This window comes from Protopterus annectens, chromosome 5.part1, assembly GCF_019279795.1.
Source record: "Protopterus annectens isolate FY-2018-M chromosome 5.part1, PAN1.0, whole genome shotgun sequence".
Taxonomy (NCBI): domain Eukaryota; kingdom Metazoa; phylum Chordata; order Ceratodontiformes; family Protopteridae; genus Protopterus; species Protopterus annectens.
In genome coordinates, this window is record NC_056736.1 from 500,410,933 (window position 1) to 500,433,443 (window position 22,511).

Sequence of the window (22,511 nt, forward strand, 5' to 3'; positions counted from 1 at the left end):
TATATAGAATTTCTGGTATTTTAGTTATATCAAAGAAAGTCGATAAAGCTTATTTTTCTTCTGGAAATGTTATTTATTTTATTTATTTATTTATTGACACTTGGTGATTGGGAAAGCCTCATTGGGTCAGGAACCCATTTTCAGCAGAGGACCAAGGAGTAATGCATTAACAATTACAGACCTTTACACATTTCTACAATAAAGAATTGAGTTGCTAACAGTATTTTTACATAAGTAAGATAAGATTGTGTCGATTCAATACAATAATAGAACATACAATAGCTAGACATAATGACAGAGTATTAGTACTTATTACTTTTTTCAAGTAGAAGGACACAGAAATTAAACATATGAAGGTAGAGTATAATAAATTAAACATAGATGTATAATTTTTTTATGTTAAGGACAGTAAAATAGAAAACAAAATCTAGAATAATGTTGTGTGGAAACGTGGTTAACAAGATAGATATACTGTGTAGTGTGGAATACATTAATTGTAGGAAATTTATTTAGAAGAAATAATAATAATGATACTTAAATAATTTACTTAGATAATGCCTTAACAGCAGGTAGGTAGAGAGATAAAAGACCTAATAGAGGAGATGAACAGAAATGGAAGATAGAGTGGGACCAGAAATGGGGGGGGGGTGAAAGGAAGGATAGGGGTATGAGAGGAAGGGGTGGTAAAGAAGTCAGGTAATAAGAAGTATATGAGGACTGAGTATGGTGGAGAAAGGTCAGTGATTGTAGTAGGTAGATAAGGGTTAGTTAGGGAGTTAAGATAGTTATCTATTAGGCAAGGAGCGAGGGCAGATACGAGTGTTGAGAAGGTAGTTTTTTAGTGTAAGCTTTAAAGCCTTTGGCGATTCTATGGCACTGATATTTGTAGTTAGGGCGTTCCACTGTTTAGCCATAGCATAGGTGTAGAGATTATAACCAGCTCTTTTGTTAGGTCTGTATATAGTTATAAGTTGTTTCTTTCTAGAAAGGAGGGTTCTGGAGGGAATATAGGAATGTAGAATAGGTTTTAAGGCAGGGCAGCTTTCTGGCTTGTACATTTAAGGCAGAGGATTAAGGCGTTGTGCTATTAATGAGCTGCTTTCTAAAGTACTGGGTTTGAATCCCTGAGCTACTATTTGCCTGTTTTATGAATCTGAGCAAGTCACTTAACCTAGCAGCATTAGTGTGTTAACCTTGAAAAGACACTTCCTTTTAGTGAGTAAGTTTACCTGGATAACAAAGATGAGTTGTAATTACATCTAGAAGCTTGTAGTATTTTGGAAAGATGTTCAGAAATTGTGGAAGCAAGATTTTCAAGGACTGATACTGAAACAATTAAGAAAGGCTTAGTGCAATTCTTTATTTCTCCCTTTCAAAAGATTTTATTGTTAGGATGGCTGAACATTCAAATTTGTGTCACACATTAATTTCAAGTATTTTGAGGAAAAGCTATTCTTAAAGCCTGTTGATAGAATGCTGGGAAGAAAATATCATTGTGGTATATCATGCTTTAAAGTTTACATAACAGAGAGAATTATCTTGCTCTCGTGTTCACACTTTCAGCACATTGGATAATTAGCACTCTCCAGCACTTGCTGTTTCTGTAGGGGTTACTGGTTTTATGGGGTCGGGTTGCTAGCCTGAGGCCCAACCCTCCTCATAGGGTGTTAGAGAGAGTTCTAGGAAAAAGAAACTTAAAAAAATACTTAGTAAGCCTTGAGCAAGCTTAAAGGTTTTCTGTCTCTGATGATTGACAAATAGTCTGCTCTGATAATTTTCATTACATGATACAATATAATGTTTACCAGCTCTAGAATAATTCTGCTCCCATATTTTTATGAATTTGGAGAGGCTCAAAGGTAGAGTAAGGAAGATATTTTTTCCTTTTATCTTACTTTGATTCTCCATCCTACTTACTGTCTAATTATTAATAAATTATTCATTTCCTTGCTTTTACTCTACAAATGTTGTAGAAAAAAGTGAAACTAGACCCTAAACTCTGGTTAAGGCTGTTGTATTTTTGGAAGAACTAACTATGATGTAAGAAACAGAAGTAGAGAGACTTCAGACAGGTATGGTGTTTTATGAAACTTGCAGCCAACTGTGCTGCACAAAACCCCTTACTACAACAAATAAGGATCATGCTGAGCCATTTGTAGAAGTCTGAAAGGTGCAAGATCAAACAAAAATAACTCTTGTCTAAGATACAAAAATATATATAGTGCATGGTGCACTGTAATTATGATCCAAAGAGAGAGAAATCACAGCCTTCTTAACTTCTTTCTGATATTAAAAGGTGCTTAATTTAACAAGCTTCTGCTAAACACATCTTCTTCTTCTTTCGGCTTTTCCCGGTTAGGGGTCGCTACAGTGGATCACCTGTCTGCTCATGATTGGCAGTGGAGTTTTTACAGTGTCGAGTTGACAGCCCGGCGCCCAACCTTCCACAGAAGGCACACACACACACGCACTCACACCTAAGGCCAATTTAGATAAACACATCTAAACACTGTTGATATCTAATTTTGCACTATAGTGTAACAGCAGCCAATGACAGCTACCACAGAACAGTGTCAGTAGCAAAATCTGTTTAAAAATCTGTTACTTCATTCTGCCATTGGTTTAAAAAAAAGTGTTGCAGAGTGAAATCGTAACAGTTTTTAAAGGCATTAGTTAACAGTTCACTGGCAGTGCTAATTGTTAGTGCATTGAGCATAGTTATTCCATTCTGATATTTGGAAAAAGACAAATGAGTTGATATCTACTATAGCGTGAGACCCTAAATTCACAAATGTTAAACATCCCCTGCTTAATTTGCTAAGGTTTGGTCTCACACTAGGTAAACAAAAGAAACAAAGTGCAACTACAGCAAAATCACCAAATTCACTTAGAACTGTGATGGTTAATAAAGACTGGAAGATACAAATTTAGCGTAAAACAATTTAATTTCCGCTTTTGTCTCACCAAGACTTCATCAGAAAAGCAAATGAAACAGTAAAACTGAAGCAACACATCTTAAATACATTCCTGTTACAAACAATTAATCAAGTAACCAGTGAAATTCACATTAGCTCAAAACCATTCATAAATTTAAAAAGAAATATATCTTGCAACCATTTCAATCTCCTAAGAAGAAGTATAAAAAAACTTTACTACTAGACACTATATAATAAAAATTAATAATAAATAAAGGAAAAAGTAATTTTACATTTTCCTAATAGTCAACGTACCCCACATCAAGCATATCATCAAGTGGTAGGTCATTTAATTTGTAAAGTAAAAGGTTTAGTATATATTGCTTTGTGCAGTGGATGTGAAGCATTTTATGAAGGAATGACCACACGCACCTTGATGGAAAGAATGAGAAAACACATGTATAGCATCAAAATTAAAGATGAGAATAATGCCCTGTATAAGCATTCATTTGTCTGTAACAAATTTAAGAAGTTTTTATTTTTAGTTTTGGAGGTAGTTAAAGCAGATCCCAGGGGAGGAGGCTTTAAAAATGGGATAGAGCAGAGAGAGACTTCTTGGCAAATAAAGTTGAGGGCAGACAAAAAGCCAGGATTAAATGATGTAATAAATATCAAATGCTTCTTGAAATATAGAAAGTTGACTATCAGGAAAATGTAAATTTACTTTTTTCCTTTATTTATTATTATTTTTTTATTATATAGTATCTGGTAGTAAAGTTTTTATATACTTGTTCTTAGGAGTTTGAAATGGTTACAAGATGTATGTCTCTTTAAATTTATGAATGGTTTTGAGTTAATATGAATTTCATTGGTTAATTGATTAATTGTTTGTAATAGGAGTCTATTTAAGATGTGCTGCTTCAGTTTTACCATTTCATTTGCTTTTCTGATGAAGTCTTGGTGAGACAAAAGCGGAAATTATTTTTTTACGCTAAATTTGTATCTTCCAGTCTTTATTGACCATCAGTGCCACTGTTCTCACACTAGGTAGTCAAATCTGCCAGTACTGACCAACAAAGACAAAGGGAGAATTAAAAAAAAAACAGATTTGTTTCTGCCTGTTGTCCATAAAAGTACTGTATCCCTGACTTCCTATTATGAATTAACAATAGCTAGAATAACAGTATGTCTGTTCTCCTATATTTTCTGAAGAATATAAAAGCTAAAACCCAAATGTATGCCATTATTTAGTGACTTTAATCTGCAGATATGACCAAAAGACACAAACATTTTATTAGGAACAGACCGAACATATAAGGCGAAAATCTGGATAGTCTGCAAAAATCTCGACAGTTGAGAGGTATGGCAAGAAAAGTGTGACTACAAGAGACTGTGTTACACTATCATTCTGGCACACTCTGTGAGTCCTTTAGAGCCTTGAAAGCCTCAAGACTTTGATCTAGAGAGGAATTTCTTGGCATCTGGAACTCATAATAGGCAGGTAATGATTGGGGACCCACTCATAATCCTGTATATGACTTTCATAGTTGTGAAACAACTTCATGCTTCTGCTCTGTTTTTTTTTTTTTTTTTTTTTTGTATAACTGGTAGTACTTGGAGCAGATAAAGCTCCATAAACTGCAAAAAACTATGACTGTGCAACACCAGTGATAGCTCTTATTACATTTTTTAAATAAAAATAACAAAGTCTTTTATCCGGAACATCAGGCAGTTCCGCATTAAACAGATTTTTTGATTGGCTCATATACTGGCATACGGGCCAATAAAAAAAAAAAACAAAGTGGAGACTGTTTCACCAGGATTTTAACTGGTAGTTTGGGACTCGGGATTAGGCTGCTGAACCTGAGACAGTTCCGCTCTGGCATCCCTGGGTTAGCCTCATTAGGCCAATAGCCTCTTTTCAGGGGAGACACTTGGTGGATTTCCTATTGACTAGGGGGAAGTTTTGCCAGTGCTCTGCAGAACATCTCCTACTCTTTTCAATAAGTGCCATGGGCTCTTTCATATCCACCTGAGCTACCACTATCTCAGGCAGATGAGGCCTCAGTTTAATGTCTCATCCAAAAAGCAGTTCTTGACATCACTGCCAAGATTCAGCTCTCAAGCTTCACATTTCTCTGCTCCTGAGGTAAATTTCTTGGCACCCATGTCTTGAACCCAAAGTACGTTTGTTACAACTGGAGACATGATAATTTTCTTCTATAGGTACCAAGGGCATTCAGTTTATATGTTAGCTACCTTTGTATTTTAGTAATATTTTTCTATTGATAATTAGTGTATACCCAAGTAGTAAAGTATGCATCAGAAGGCAGACTGTTGAAATGTGACTTTTCAATATAAATGTAAGAAAGATTCTGAAAAAAAATGACGTTACTTGCAATTCACTCAATACATCAACCTAAACCATCTTTTCTCTCAAAAGTAGCATGGCTTTTGGTCTTGTGACAGTACATCCTTAGCTATCTGGACCCTCACTGTCAATATTCTCCATGGAATCGACAAAGGTCTAATTACTGGAGCCATTTTTATTGGCCTCATCAGAACATTTGACCCTGGTGATGAATCAGTTTTCATAAACCATCTCACCAAAATAGGCATTAGCAATGACAAACTGACCTGTCTGGAAAACTACCCCTCTAACTGCTACTTCCTAGTGACTTTTAACTCATTAATTCCTCCATCAGTCCTTTTGATAAAGGAGTGCAGCATCCTCAATCTCCATGCTGTGTTGCAGTTCAGTATTGATAAATGACTCTAACTATCGAATGCAGGAAAAGAACCTACAGACTTCTGATTTTCCACTCCCGCCATCAAAGACAAGTGTGCTACCTGTTAGGGCACTCACACATAAATAGCTTGTGTTTTATATACATATCATACCTCTCAACCTGGAATCATCAAAAATCTGGACAAAGGCCCACAAAAATAGGTACAACTGGTAAAAAATCTGTACACTGATTAACATAAAATTTGCAACATAATTATGTAACCCCAACCACCCCAATGGGAGTGTGGGAGACTAACTTTTAAATGCAAACTGAAGAACACACAAAATATGAAACACAAAATAAACAGAAGAGCAATAGTGTTTTATTTATATTAATATTTGAATTTGTATCAAACTTTGAACCTGTGCAAAACTAAAATACAATTTTCTTTTATAAAAATAAACTGTTTCTACACTAATATTAACTAACACAAAATATAACCAGACAAGAATACAAACGTCAGTAGTTTTAGACACATCTACAACCCTTGCTCACATATGCTACTTTTAATTACAGTTTAACAGAGGTCTTCACCACTCTTTACAGAACATGTTCTTTAATTTTACTGTGCCAGATATTTAATATATGAGACTCTCAACCTCAATATATATATATATATATATATATATATATATAATTTATTCATTAATTCCATTTTCCTATATGCACTTAACCACATCGCCACAACAGTCAGGAAATCCTTCTATGTGGCACACCTCATCACGAAGGGCTTTTCATCCAGAAAAAAGGAGGTCATTGTCCCACTGTACTCATCCCTCATTAGACCCATTATAGAATACAACGCCCCATTTGGTATGTACCTCTCAAGACATCTGCAACAACTGGAAAGGCCTCAGAAATACCTCACTAAAAGAATCACAGGCCTAAAGCAGATGCCCTACGCTGACCGCCTTAAAAAACTCCAGCTATACTCTGTCGCATATCGTCTACTCAGAGGCGATCTCTGCTTAACATACAAGGCCATGTCAAACCCAGAGCTGTTGGACATGCTACACTAAGAAATCCCAATCCCTCAGAGCTACACGCTCCAGGGATCTAAACCTTGTCATCACAATAAACAAAACATGCTGGAGGGATAGGTTCCTGACCCAGAGACTCCCCAGACTCTGGAATAGATTGCCCATACATGTCAAGCAGAGTGCCTCTTTGGACCTCTTCAAGAGGAACCTTGACGATTGGATGGGAGAAAGGAAATTCACCCCAGGGATCACGTCAGTCGCCCTGCTAGACAGGGGTCCAGGAAAGTAAATAATGTGGGAAGAAATAGCCAGGGAATTGTTATGGCTAGGCTTGTATAGGCCCTAGGACTGATAGCCTAGTACCAGCCTATGAACCTATGAACCTATGAACCTATGAAACTCAGGGTCACAGGGAGCAAATTCTGTTTCCCAATTCCTTTTATATAAGGAATATGTCTCTTAGAGTTAATATGATATGATATGATATGATATGGACATACGCTAAAGTTAAGTGGGATAAGTTTTGTACATGGTGTCCTAGTCTTGACTGTGTAATCCTGTGCCTAAAACGTATACAACTATGGTTATTTCATGTCCACATGCTAAAATATGTGCAGATAAATGACTTCTGATTTAAGTAACAGCTAGACTCTTGCTCTGCTATTTTTTTATTGTAACTCAACAGCACCATTTGCAATCCTTAAAACATATATTGAAATGAATGAACATGCTAATAAACAAGACAGCTATGTCAACTTATGCAGACAGAATTAAAATGTCTTTTATCTAGTTTGCTACTGCTAGCAATAGATAAGGCAGAGTGACACAAACACAAACACACATTTGCATCTTTAATATATACTACCCACAACATAACAAAACAAATCTGTGCAAATGTTTTTAACAAGCTACAGCTATTCACAGGAATACTTATAACCTCAGCATGCGCACCTCTTATTAATAGCCTGTCTTAGCTGTTTGCTTGCAATGCATGAATTCATCTCTTAGAGCAAGAAATCTGAACAAAGCCCCAAAAAAGAGTAACACTTTTAAATATTGCTCTTCCAAACTTAAGAATGTTGGCAGATAACAGATTTTGCATAGCATGAATTTTCTGAAGGATGAAGTCTGAAAATCAAATATGTTATGTGACTTATGTCTCTGCAGCCTGCCATTATTTTCCAACTAAGATCTGCCACTGCCAATGATTTGCCAGAAAACTAGAATTTTATGAAAAACAGACCAAAATATGAGTAAATCTGATCTGGACATTCTGCAAAAATAAATCTAGTAGTTGCATTTTTTTTTTTTTTTTACCAAGAGCAGCCAGAGGAAGTGCAGCCATGATCGGAGATATATTTTCTCATTTTCCACCTGTTACTGTGCTGAGAGTGTGAGCCTGAACTGTCTCTCCTGAGTTTGCCACATTAACTTAAATATTTTAAAACAGCTTGCTGCCCGAGAGTCATCTTCTGCTCCATTCCCTAGTTGCTGTGTGCTGCTACCTGCCTACTACTGCTTAATTCCAATTCTTAAACTCACTATGAATGTGATATATGTGAATTGCAAACAAATGGGTCAGTTAATATGGATGGTACATAGTAAAACTAGAAGGGTAAACAGAATAATGCAGACAGACTTGACCCCCCCCCCCAGCCGAATTTAGTTTCTGACAGGCTCTCAGTCTGCCTCGCGAAGCTGACATCATTGCACATGCCCTGTATGTGATGATGTCAGCACCAACTTTCAAAAAAAAAAGCGTGAAATTCAGGAATTCATGGTACCCCATTATTTTACCCTAAAAATGGGAAAATACAAGGAATTTGGTGCAGTTGAGAGGTATGAATATACACACACACACACACACACACACACACACACACAAACACAAACACACATATATATATATATATATATATATATATATATATATATATATATATATATATATATATATATATATATATACGGATTCACTTCAGAAGCTCAAAATACTGAAATCTCGAATTTCAGTATCTCGAGCCCAAGAAGTGGAATCCACAAAACAAAGAAAACTAAAAACCGCGAAATTCAAAACCTCGAATACAGGAAGTTTTGAATTTTGCAGTTTTACTACACGTACACACACACACCATCCACCACACAAACACGCACACTCTACTACATGAAAGCTAGGGAGCAAGCCCCCCTGCACCCCCCCACAACCCCCTACTTAAATATTCTCACTCCGAGGTCACACTACATACAAACACACACAAAACACCACCACACAAGCTACTTTCTCTTTGCACACACACATCACAGCAACAAAATACACTGACACACACCACAGCCCCTACCCAAACCCCTCAACACACACACTTACCTGAATACATAACCATAGCAGAACTTTAGAAGCGTGAAATTCAAAACCTCCGGTATTCAAGGTTTTGAATTTCACGCTTCTAAACTTTCACTATTATGTGGATTCGGCTTCTTGGCTCGAAATACTGAAATTTGAGATTTCAGTACTTTGAGCTTCTGAACGGAACCCATATATACATACACACCCACACACACACACACACACACACGCACACACGCACACACGCACACACGCACACACACTCACACACATATATAACAGAATGTATTAAAATTCAGAATAAAATAAAATCCTTAAAAAGTAAAAATATATACTGAGAAAACCCATTTGGAAAAAAAAAGAAAGAAAGAAAGATACATTTAGTTGTACCTGTAACAGAGTTTTTGCACATGCAGTGAGTTTTGTATGGAAACTTGTTAAGACCTATAAGAAGGCCCATTTTTCCATATTTACAATTTCACATCAAGTGTGATTAGATAAAGGGATCTGAGGCATTTGGAACAAACTGATTCTGTTCAGTGGGTAAGGATACTGTTACAGAATTGCTGAATTTCGGTAGAATAAAAGGGATTACAAACATAAGGAATCTGTCACTGTTCACATCTCTGGCAAAATAAAATTATATGAAAATTTCAAAACATAATTGGTCATTGAGGGTAATACTACACAATATTTGGGAATAAAAGGACATAAATATTTTTTGGTGTTAGTTGCCTTTGAACTGTTCGTGATCTGTGGTACTTTCAGGTATGCTAACTTTGAAAAGGCATTTTTTATTTATTTTTCTAGTAGATTTTAGAGTTCTCTTTACATGTCCAGGGTAAATAACAACTATAAAAAAAAAAATAATTTGGGGTAAATCAGAGGTCCTTTATTTAAAGGTGTAGTTATATGGGGCGGTTGCACTATGAATCTTTGATTTCCAGAAAGCCATTGATGTATAGTCCTACAAAATAATGCCTGGACCACAGAAGGGCAAATGTTTTAACTTTAAGCATTTTTGTAGGTGGACAACTCTCCTGCACCCCCCCAATGTGACAGGTAAGTCCCTCAAACCCCAAACATATATATACCAACTCCACGGTCACTCCACCTTGGAGAAGGGAGGAATGTCCCCAAAAGAAGTGAATCATTCCTGGCATACAGTTAGAATGCTCACCTTCAATGATTTCCAGGGGAAAACAGCAACTAACGTTCTGATTCTCAATCTTTTTCCAATAGGCAAATGAGGCTCGAGGAATTTCCCCTCATCCAACTGTAAAGATGAAATATGCTTGCACTTTAATCAAGAGGTGTACAGGTATGATATTAAACAGAGACCTTTGATTTTATGTCCTGTAGATGCTTTTTTTTTTTATATGTAAACTAGAAAGATGACTTTGTTTTTCCTGGAAATTTTCATCTATGAGTTACTTATTTTCCCCTTTAGTTAGGCATAGATTTCATTTTGTTTCTGCTTTGTCCTTGACTATTTGGATTATTATACAAGATCATCTTCTCTTTCCTTTTACTTTATGGTATACCTCATTTAAAGGCATCAACAAGATACTGCAATGTAATTTGGTAAAACATGGTTTACAAGCTCTTCTGTGCAGCATCAGTTCAATTTCAAAAAACTCGCCATATCAAAGAAATATAAATTTACTTCAGAGTGTTATGACTTTGGAGCAGGTTATATTTACCAAGAATGCAGGTTGTGGCATGCGTAATACAAATTTATCAACGTCTGATGTAAACTGATCACAGAGAATATGTCTCAGTGATCAAACAATGCCAGCAGTAGATAATGTCTACATTACCCACAACTGAGTATGAATTATCACTATTATAAAATGACATTATTTAAAAAAGATAGTTCTTACCTTGCTAAAACAATACCGCAGTACAAATGCACTTTTTCCCTTTTCTCTTGTTGATGTTATGAATGACTGGTACAGCTTCCTATTGCAAGTCAAAAAAGACTGCATTTTTCCTATTAGCAACACTCACAAAAGGAATACAGGGCTTATACAACATGTCCTATGCAGACCACCTCAAACCTTGGGCCGGATTCATGAAGGCTTGCAAGGAGTCTAATAGCAGAGTAAGACTCCATGCAGCCAACATGTCCGCCGAGCGATCCAGGAACAGCCAGCAGGGGCGTGCAAGAGAGCTCCTAAAACGACTCTTACACGGACAGGGTTAGGTTATGCAAATTATCTCATTTGCTGCCGAAAGTTATGCAAATGAGGTAAATTTGCGATCCAGGAAATCCTAACCTGTCCGAGTAAGAGTAGAGTTATTTGCAGAAATGTACTCGGTTGGCAACTGAGTACCGTTCTGCAAATAGCAAAACGGAGCCATGACAGCTCCAAATAAAGGATGCATTCAGTTGAGGAAGCATGCCAATGGCCAAATATAAGGCCATTGGCATCTAAACATGTTGCAAATTAATAAAATCTATTTTTTTTCCATAATCTCCAATGTTTAAGCATAGCGCAGTGCCACACAAATGTACGGCGCTTTAAAAACCAGAAAATAACACAGAAACAGGCAAAAATAGGCATTTCAATAAAAAATGTAATTTGCCATGCAGGTGAATGGCAGGCTGAAGACAACATGGCCACTGAGTAGGGGGTGCTATGGGGGGAAGCCAAATCCCAGAAATGTAACCAAGCATTAGTAGGCAATCCTATGCAAATGAGGGTAAGGATAGTGAATCCCAATTTCACATGGCATATGAGTCAAGTCTGTGGAGTGTAAGAGTAGGATAAGGGGAGTATCAGAGTAGAAGACAGGTGACATCATGAGGGGGGTATGTATGAAAGACTGTAAGCTCATTGGAGCAGAGGGGCATGTGTTCGCTGTCAGTCAGTCATCACTGGAAGAGGCGTGTCAACAGGTATCCTAGCTAAAGGCAAGAAATTGAAGGTGTACACCATGGATAACACTAAAGTTTCTTGTACAAATGCCTACAACATGTTTGAGCGTGTGTGCGTGCGTGTGCACCTGTGTGCGAGTGGTAAAGCCTGAGTAAGCAAGTGTTAGGTTGTGGAAACCCGTGTAAGCCCGTGTAAGCATGTGTGCATGCGTGTGAGCTGGTGTGCGCGTGCTGGCGCTCATGTGCGCTTGTTTGCATGGCGCTGCCCCCTGTGGTAACAGAAAAGGGAAAAGGAAGGAAAACAAATAGTAGGAAGTTAATTAAGGAGAACTAGCAGAGCTAGCAGGTGAAAACAATCAGAATCAGGCAATTACACAGGCAGTACAGTAGCCCAGCCCAGCACTTAAAACTCTGCAAACAACATTCCACCATGTTTTTCCTCAGAGACACTGCAACACTGCAGTATACTAAGAGAAGTGAAAACTTAAAAAGCTCTACTGAGACAAAAAAATGTTAGGGGCTGCCATTGCTATTATAAGGCGACATATGCAACATGTTGAGGGTGGTGACAATGCAAATGCTGCTGAGCAACCCACAGTGAGGAGACAGGGAAGAGTGTACAGACCCAGGGTAACCTACAAGGGGCTACATGAGCTGGAGATAGCGGAGTGCTATAGAGTGGCCAGAGACCTCATGCAGCAAATTGTTGAGCTGTGCAGGCCACGCCTCACACACAGAACCAACAGAGGGGAACCCATTCCAGTGAAAACCAAGGTATGTGTTGGCCTAAGAATACTAGCAGCAAGTACCTTCCAGAGACCAACTGGTGATATGATGGGGATTTCACAAGCATCAGCATCCCGGGTACTGCACCAGTTCCTGAATGCCATGTCAGCGATCATGTATATTTCCCCAATTCCCGTGAGGTATTGGCCAGCAATATGCATCTCTTCCAGCAAATAGCGGAATACCCTGAGGTAGTGGGTGCAATAGACTGCATGCACATATGCATCAAAACACCAGCCGGTGAGTGGGGTAGGGCCTACTACAACTGCAAGGGCTTCCCCTCCATCAACTGCCAGGTCGTGTGTAATACTGAATGTGTGTGCTGGCTGCCCTGGAAGCTACCACAGTTCCCATATCTGGCATCTGACACAGCTGTACCAGACATTTGCCAATGGGGACATCCCTCATGGTCACCTAGTGTGGGATGCTGGATACGCACTGGAGCCATGGCTGATGACACCCATCAGAAATACACACACACACCTGAACAGGAATGCCATAATGAGGCACACGCACAAACATGAAATGTAATCGAGCATGTGTTTGGGCTGCTCAAGTCATGGTTCCGGTGCCTGGACACATCTGGTGGAGCCTTGCAGTACTCACCAACTACATGTACCCAAATTGTAATGGTATGTGCTATGCTACATAACATGATCCTGCGAAAACAGCTGCAGCAGGAGCAGCATAGGCCTGGGCCAAACAGCCCCCCACCATTGCCAAGGCCATCACAGGCAGAGCGTGACTCGGAGGAGGAATGACCTGAGCCTGCTCCAGTAGGCAGAAGGAGGCATGCCCAATATGCCTTGGCCTTGGCAAAGAGGCAATGCATAGCACATACACTGGCTCAGTAGGAACCCCAGAAATGATACCTCTCTCTGACTCGCACATATAGTAAAAGGGATGCCTAACTTGACACTACCTGTTTTCAAACATGTACAGGGAGTGTACTATGTGCATCCAACATAGGCAGCATTGCAGCACCACCTGAGGCATGATTGCCATGTTTTAAGCAATATAAAGCAGTGCTAAACAGCCTTTACCACTATTTAGTAAATGTAAACAAAAGTGCACGCACTAACTAGCACAACTCTGGGCACTGTTGAGCAATATCGGACAACGTTTAGCAGTGTTCGTTAACGTTGAGCAATTTTGGGCAAGTCCAGCCAAAGTTGGGCATAGTTGAGCAAAACCAGGTAAACATGCTCATATTTGCTCTACTGGTCTTTAAGCAGTCTGGTCTGCCCAGTATGAAAATAAAAAGCAGTGACATTCCTCGAACCCAGGATACTGTGCACTATAGTCACAGTACTGAACCACTAAACCATGACAGTATTTCACTGGTCAGATTGTATGAAGAAATGTTGATACGTCTATGCAAAGTGTCTCAAGGAAACCCTGCAGGCACAGCATAATCCTTGTAGATTTATGACACAAAGGTGAGCCCTGCAGTAAAAATACAACATGATTTTCAACACACATATATTATAAATGTAAATATTGAGTGTGCTCACACACAACAACAAATATAGTGGACTTCAGACAGCAACATACTGAAAGGTCACAATGAGCATGCTCACACACGAATAAATGAGGCAAATGTCAGGCAACAACATACTGAAAGGTCAAACTAGGCATGCTCACACACTTAGGCTGTGTCTGAGTACAGCAGTGGGCCACACATATCTGCCAGTTGCATGTCTTAACCCAGGAACCTCTCACTATTCACCAATCCTGCCCTGTGCACACAGTTCTATGAAAACAGACACATATATAATATATTGGAACCCTGTCATAATCAAATATGTACTACAGATAGATAGGCTGTTCACAGAAAGTGGAAAGGCATAGAAGATAAAAAACCTGCAATCAGTATCATCAATAAACAATGTGCACTCCAAACATTATCCAATCCAGGTTATGGAAAAAGAATCTGGGAAGGAGTCCATGCAGAACCATGATGCTTCCTTCAGCTATGTCATAAATAGCAATGTACACTCATATATGTCCTGAGTCAGTGCCAACTGTAAATGACTGACAATGCCAACATCCTGTCAGACAGGCCCATACATACATACCCACCTCCCACTGACAAAAGGCCCTATCATCATACTAGGAGACATCACATGTAGAATGGGTAAACAGCTCCTTCTAAAGCTGAAAACACAGCATCAATGGAATTACATTGTTACCCCATATGTGTCATACGTGAACTGCAGAACAAACAGACCCTGCACATGAACAGTCTGTTGAGCCTTACCCTCTCTACAGGATATGAAACTATTGAATGGATTACAGCAACATCTGGCACACTCCACAAGTGTTGGTGCACAACAGACCATGGGAACTATACTGTTATAAGACTATGAAGCCATATCTGCAAGGACATGGAGTCCATCATGATTGAAGTCATAAACAGAGCTATTGGAAGCCCACTAACAGACAGCACTACCAACCTTGGTTTGGTCATGGGTAGACCATGGTTCCCAAGCCTGCTAGACTGTTTACAAGGCAGTCACCCAGGACATACATCAATGAAATGAGCTACACACGTCCCACATAGACCTTGAATAGCCCTTTTCCAACATTCTAGACACATGTTATATCCACAAAATCAACAATCTGTGCATAAATATGTATTGTCATCTGATGGATTGCCAAATGGGACACAGATACATCCCACAATGTAAGAATTGTGGAGTCCTGTTCAAGCTGGTAACACCTGCTGTCCCCCATGGCTCAGTCCTGGGATTGCATAAGACAAAGTGCACACACATTACCATGTCTAGTCTGATGATGTCAGCATCCTACAAATATAGCAGTGGAAATGAAACCCCCCAGTAAAGCATATAGTGCATTGTGTTAATGCGTACTTCACTAGTATCATAACATAGTTAGGTAGGGGTTTGAATCCTACAATCGCTGTGTGTGTGTGTGGGAGTGGGGGGTGTATGTTGGTGTGTGGTTTCCTTTGAGAGGAGTGCCCTTTTTGGAGACCAGGAAAATACCTGAAAAGTGGTATATTCATCTTTGGCAAGTCTGATGATGTCAGCATCCTACAAATATAGCAGTGGAAATGAAAACCCCCAGTAAAGCACCTAGCATGTTGTGTTAATGTGTACTTCACCAGTATCATAACATAGTTAGGTAGGGGTTTGAATCCTGCAATTGCTGTGTGTGTGGGAGTGGGAGGGTGTATGTTGGTGTGTGGTTTCCTTTGAGAGGAGTGCCCGTTTTGGAGACCAGGAAAATACCTGAAAAGTGGTATATTCATCTTTGGCAAGTCTCATGATGTCAGCATCCTACAAATATAGCAGTGGAAATAAAAACCCCAGTAAAGCATATAGCACGTCGTGTTAATGCATATCTCTCTAGTATCATAACATAGTTAGGTAGGGGTTTGAATCCTGCAATTGCTGAGTTTGTGTGTGTGTGTGAGACACTGTTGGTTAATGTGTTGTGGGTTTGCTTTTACCACTGTATGACATATCAGTATAACAACTGTATGTGCATTGCACACTTCAGGTATCTGTGTGGCATATACATATATGTACAAGTGACCTCAATTAGTGCATAGGTGTGAAGCCTGCTGTCTACATGAATACATCTGTTACCTTTGTCAGATTGTGCTGCTGCTTTCCAGACCTTAGGTCACATAGGTATGTTTGTGACAAGGCCAGCCACTGTAGTGATCTGTGGCCTAGGTCATCTGTGTCACACACACCCATGACAGTTTCTATAGAATAGTGTGAGTGAGGGTTCATGCCTGGGGTATATGTCAGACATGTTGAAGCACAACAAAGTCTCTGTCAATAATGGACAGTCATTATAGGTGTACAACAACTTTGTGGATATGCATACTGACCCCTTATTGCTTATGTGATACACCGAGGGACATCAGAATACCTTTGGAAATGTGAATACCAAAGGACAGATGACATAACACTTGGCTGTATGTACACATCTGTACCCGTTCTACATGTTGGGGGCTACCACCTATGTGGTACTGTCAGGATACTATGTTTAGTAAATGTGGATGACTATGCTATAGTTGGCTTATAGCTTTACAGCATGGGTTGGACAGCAGTTATCTGTCTGTATGATACCCTTGAGGAGGATAAGTGTCATATCCAGAGAATGCATTGCAAGCCACTGTACGCATTTCCAGATGTGGACGGACATATCTCTAGCATGTTTGCTTGTACCTCAGAGGGCTATATGCCAAACAGGAGTGGTCCCAGGAATGGGTGGCGGTCAATACCACTGGTTACTGGTATAGTATAGTACCGGAAGAATCCAAATGCTACTGAGTTTCCTACATCTGTGTGTCAGTTGTCAAGACATCATCTAATGATTGGTTATAGTCAGGCTGTTGAGGTTGTGTATACTACCAGAATGCAAACCAATGACGATAGTAACAGTATCACCCACAGCATAGTGTCAAACCATGGCATACACACATGTGTACCCAAGTTAAAGCATATGTGTAGTAAAATGCATACTGGCCACCAATAGGAACTATGAAGTGTTAACACTATGTAATACAGGGCATGTCACCCTTCCCATGTGTCCACTATACACGTACATGCAGACAGTGCACCTCCACCATGTTCAGAAATGTACAACAGCAAATCTGTACTGCACACATCACACATGTACTGTCCACTCACCAACACATGCTGGCAAAAATGCACACATCAGCCAAGTGGCACATGGGTGGACAATACATTTTTGGAATTAACACTGGTGTAAACAATACTAAATTGATAATCATAGCTTTAATGCATTATGCCTGCTCAGATATACTTACAAGGATATCATTACACTCTACTGTTGACAACATGCTATCACTGATACACTGCTATAAAGTCACCCTGTGCATCAGCACCATGTTAGCCTGTTCCTGCATCAATGTGACAGATGACAGGAGGTGGCACAGTATCATCATATGCACAGGGTGTGTTGTTGGTTTGCCAGAGCCCGACATTGACCCATCCAATCAACATGTATGTGTGTGTGTGAGGGACAACAGTACAGCATGGGTCAATGTTGATGTAATGTGTGTGTGTATGTGTTAGCTCTAGGTGTTTGGTTTATGTGTGTGTGTCTGCATGCACACAGTTCCACCATGTGGCTGCCATATACGGGAGGTTGTGGGACAGCCACAGACTGTATCTGCCAGGCTGTACAGATCACCGTCTCTGGCCACGGCCACAGTACCTGTGCCTGGCAGGGGTGCCATGGACAGTATCTGGTACTAAGCCAGACTGGGTACTATCATCAGAGGCAGCGGTATGTCAACTGGACCCATGTCCTTATTGGGACTGGCCAGAGCCACGTGCACGTGGTCTTCTATGACGGTCAATTGACAGCCCAGCCCCAACATTGCTGGAGCTGGTACTGCCACTACGGGAATGGCTGTGACTTGTGTGTCGTCCGGACGACTGCCAGCCAATGATGTTGCTGGAATAGGTCCACGTCGACATCTCAGCCATCCTACACTGTCCTGGCACATCTAATGTCTCCCCGCAACGTCTATCAATGACCTTGGTGTAATTACGGATGGCAAAGGCAAGGTCATGGATACTGTCATTGATAGCGGTGTTATGGGCCCTCTGCGCCCTTAGTCTCTGTCTGGTGTATCATTCCATATGTGACTGTGCCTGCATTACAGCCCGGAACATACCTGAGGTTGTAAGACCTGTGGGGGTACGTCTGCCAGGGGCATTACGACCAGCGGTGCTCCCACGAGAACCCCTGGACATCTGCCTATGTGGTACCATTCCAGGAATCTGGGTATGGCTGCTGTGAGGGGATGCATGTGCCATAGATACTACACTATCCTGGTCAATGCCTACTGTATGCTGTCCCTCAGCTAAGGCCATTGGTGATGAGGGATGTATTGGCAGTATGAATGTGCACATAGATGGGGTGGAAAGCTGTGCACTGTCGATTGGCGGACCAACAACAGACCCTGTCAAACCTGCCTGTGCCACAACACATGTATCAACATTTCCACTATTTGTGGCAGTGTCTTCAGGTTCCCTGCTGCACTCAAACCAACACAACCTCAGCACCTGTGAGAGAAAGACAGGAAACACACTTTACAATCTGTACATGATGTTAGCACACATGCACACATGCACACATGAACACATGCACACATGCACACATGAACACATGAACACATGAACACATGCACACATGCACACATGCACACATGAACACATGAGCACATGCACACATGAACACATGCACACATGCACACATGCACACATGAACACATGAGCACATGCACACATGAACACATGAGCACATGCACAGATGAACACATGAACACAAATACACTACTCATTAAAGTAGACACACACACACACACACACACACACACACACACACACACACACACACACACACACACACACACACACCAACAGCAATCCAGAACATACTCATTAGTGGTTAATGGTGGAGTACAGTATCACAAGCCAAAGAGTCCTATCACACGTGTCAGCATGCAGGATGTGTGTTGCTTAACAGCATGCAGTGCGAGTGTAGAGAGTCCTTGTTAAAAACAGTATACATGTCTTTGATGCATGTGTGTTGTTCAATGATTGTCCTCACCCTGGAACACAATGTGTAGATGGACACAACATCGCTGTGCAAGTATTAAATGCTTTTCAATGTCCTGTGCACCATCACTCACAGGTATACATACCATGGCTGGATGAACACAACTGTCAGGTGTATAGCAATGAATGGTATGTGTAGTACTGTATTTACTGTAATTGGATGTAGTGTAGTACCATGAGCCATCATCAGGCAACATCATGTGGTCACTCAAGGCCACTAATGTGTGCCACACTGGCAACTATCTTGCTGTACCTGAACTGCAGCACTGTGGCTACATTAACCATTTCACAGGCAGTTGTTACATGGGTATGTAAGGTGTTCAATAGGGAGCATTGCCTAACATGAATGTGTTGTGTGTTGAAGAGTGTCGCACCATCCCATGATAGGCCTCTACCCCTCAGGTATAGTATGTGCACTGTGTGGATGACATTTGGGATACTGGAGTCTGACCTTTACATCGGGTGTCTAAATATGCCATGTGTATTATATTAACATGTACTGCATATGACAAAATGGTGTATGCTGTGTGCATGTGCATTGACTCTGCCTATACAATGTCCACTACAGTGTGCCACAATTGTTTGGGATGCTCTGTGTATTGCATGTGTTTGAGGCAGCTACTCATGTTACTGGGATGTGCATAGTCCCACAGAAAACATGCAGAGCATGCATTATGTGTAGGTGTTATGCATATGTATATGGCCCTACAACTCACCTATGACATGCACATGTTATTTGCTATATCAAATGTAAAACATTCATCAGCATGGGTCTGCTGTCTTGCTGTTACACCAGAGGGACCTACAAGTATTTGAGACAGTTTGTCAGTGTCAACAACTATGGCATTGCTGCTGTGAATTTGCAATTGTACAGTAGTACAATGGTTGACAGTCACAAGCATACAGATTATGTTCCAGATTATCAGTATTGCACAACACCAGGCTCCACATCTTCTAAATACACAGTACACATCTGACATATGCATGTTCTAACAATCGAGCTAACAGTAGTCTACAGATATGCCATGTCACCTGCACGCTCTGAGTCAACTTGCTGGGTGATTTCGGCCTCCATGATGGCACATGTCTGTTGTAGTGGTTGGCCAGGAGCCCCCACGCTGAGGAGCAGCTCTTCCACTCTGGTGAGGGCCGGATGTGATGCTGCACCACCACCTGTGGCAAGCTGTTGTCTGCGGATATCAGAGGCATGCTGCCAGACATGTCTAATTAATCACTGCAGTGATGGTGTATCTGCTCATAAGTCCGGTTATGTATGCCTACATCATTAAAACGACAGACAACATCTTGCCACAGTGCAGTGCGCACATGCTGGTCCTGACTGGTTCTGGAGAACAGCAGGGTGTGATGTTGTAGTAGGGTGGATATAATAATTCCCTCCTCTTCAGGGGAATAAGCAGGGTTGCAGTGGTGAGACATGTCCCTGGAAGACAAGAAAACAATAATTGTCAGCAGGTCATGTGGCACACTTAACTTTCTACAGTACAGATATCAATGAAATGCCATATATAACAGCCTATGGGCTGTCAGTAGATACACACTTTTAATACCACATATCAGTGCTCAGCCCACAACTGCCTGACAGTGCCTGGCACGTTCCATATATTAAACCATGTTCTGCACAGCAACAAAGTGAAACCAGTATGTAAGACTATACAACAGTACATGGCACACTGTATGTGACACAATGCACCACCTAGCCACAGGAGGTATATATGAAGCTAATGAATACAGAAATATGTCATCCATTGAAATGGTTGTGAAGTAGAGTTACAGTATTACCAGTACACCACACTACTTGTTGATAGCAAACCCCTACGTAACATATGTGCACATTCATCAATATAGGTGTCATACTGCTGTACTACACTATACATGTTGCTAGATATGCACTTATATCCTGTAACACACATATGACCAAGGCCATGTTACAGGCATACCCACACACACATCAGACATACCTACAAGACACAAAGATATGGCAACCCAGATGAGCTTTACCTGTGTACCATACAGTACTGTGTGTCAGCACTTACAAAACCTTATGCCTGAGGTATGTAATGTGTGATGAGTACAGGTAACAAACAAAACAGTGTTTCCAAGCAATGTGGATATACACCATACTGTGCTGTTTAGGCCTACAGCTTCAGGCAGTACTACAGTTCATACGGGATTTGTATTCACTAGTGTTAACAATCAATAAGCATACATGTACTGCTTTAGCCTACAATGGCACACTCCAGTCAACACCATGGGACTACATCACACCTTATGCCATACTGCTTTCCCAGCCTAGCAATGGTATACATATCTTCTGTGGGGATCATAGATAGAACACTACATACCATGATATGAACAGTTTCCCACTAGGCTATCACACATATACACAACGTTGACACATTCACCTACACATTCACCATCACACTCAGTCAACCTCACGTAGCAATTAATGCAACATGTACATGTGTGTGTGTATCGGGTCCTAGGTAGCTAATGGGCTATTAGTCGTAGGGCCAATAGAAGCCTAGCCATACGGTACCCTGCCCTTCAGCACCCATGTCATTTAAGTTCATGTGCAGAGCCACAGAGGTGATTCCCAGGTTGTATTTCCTATCTCACATCCATTCATCATGATTATTCATGATGACTGCTAATGAGGACCTTTCTTTGCTATTGATAGGTAATTAGTTCCAGAGTATGGTATGTGTCTGAGATGAGAATGTACCACTCCAGCGTGTTCTGCTTTTTGACGTTACAAGGTTTAGATCAGTACAGTGTGTAACTTGTAGGGATTTTGATTTGTTTACATGGAGCATGTCCAACACTTGTGGGTTTGGCATAGCTTTGTATGTTAGGCAGAGGTTGGCTCTGGGTAGGCGGTATGCAACACAGTGTAGCTGTGGTTTTGTAAGACAGTCTGCACAGGGCATCTGTTTGAGTCTGGTAATACTCTTTGTGAGGTATGTACCTGGCGTCTACAGTTGCTGTAGATGTCTTCTGAGGTACATACCACAAGGGCCATTGTACTCTGTGATGGGTTTTATGACTGATGAGTAGAGTGGAACATTGACCTCTTTTTCCATGGATGACACACCTTTTCTGATGACATGTGGACTGTACATAGTTTACATGACTAGTGTGGCACTGTGCTCATCAAAAGGGACAC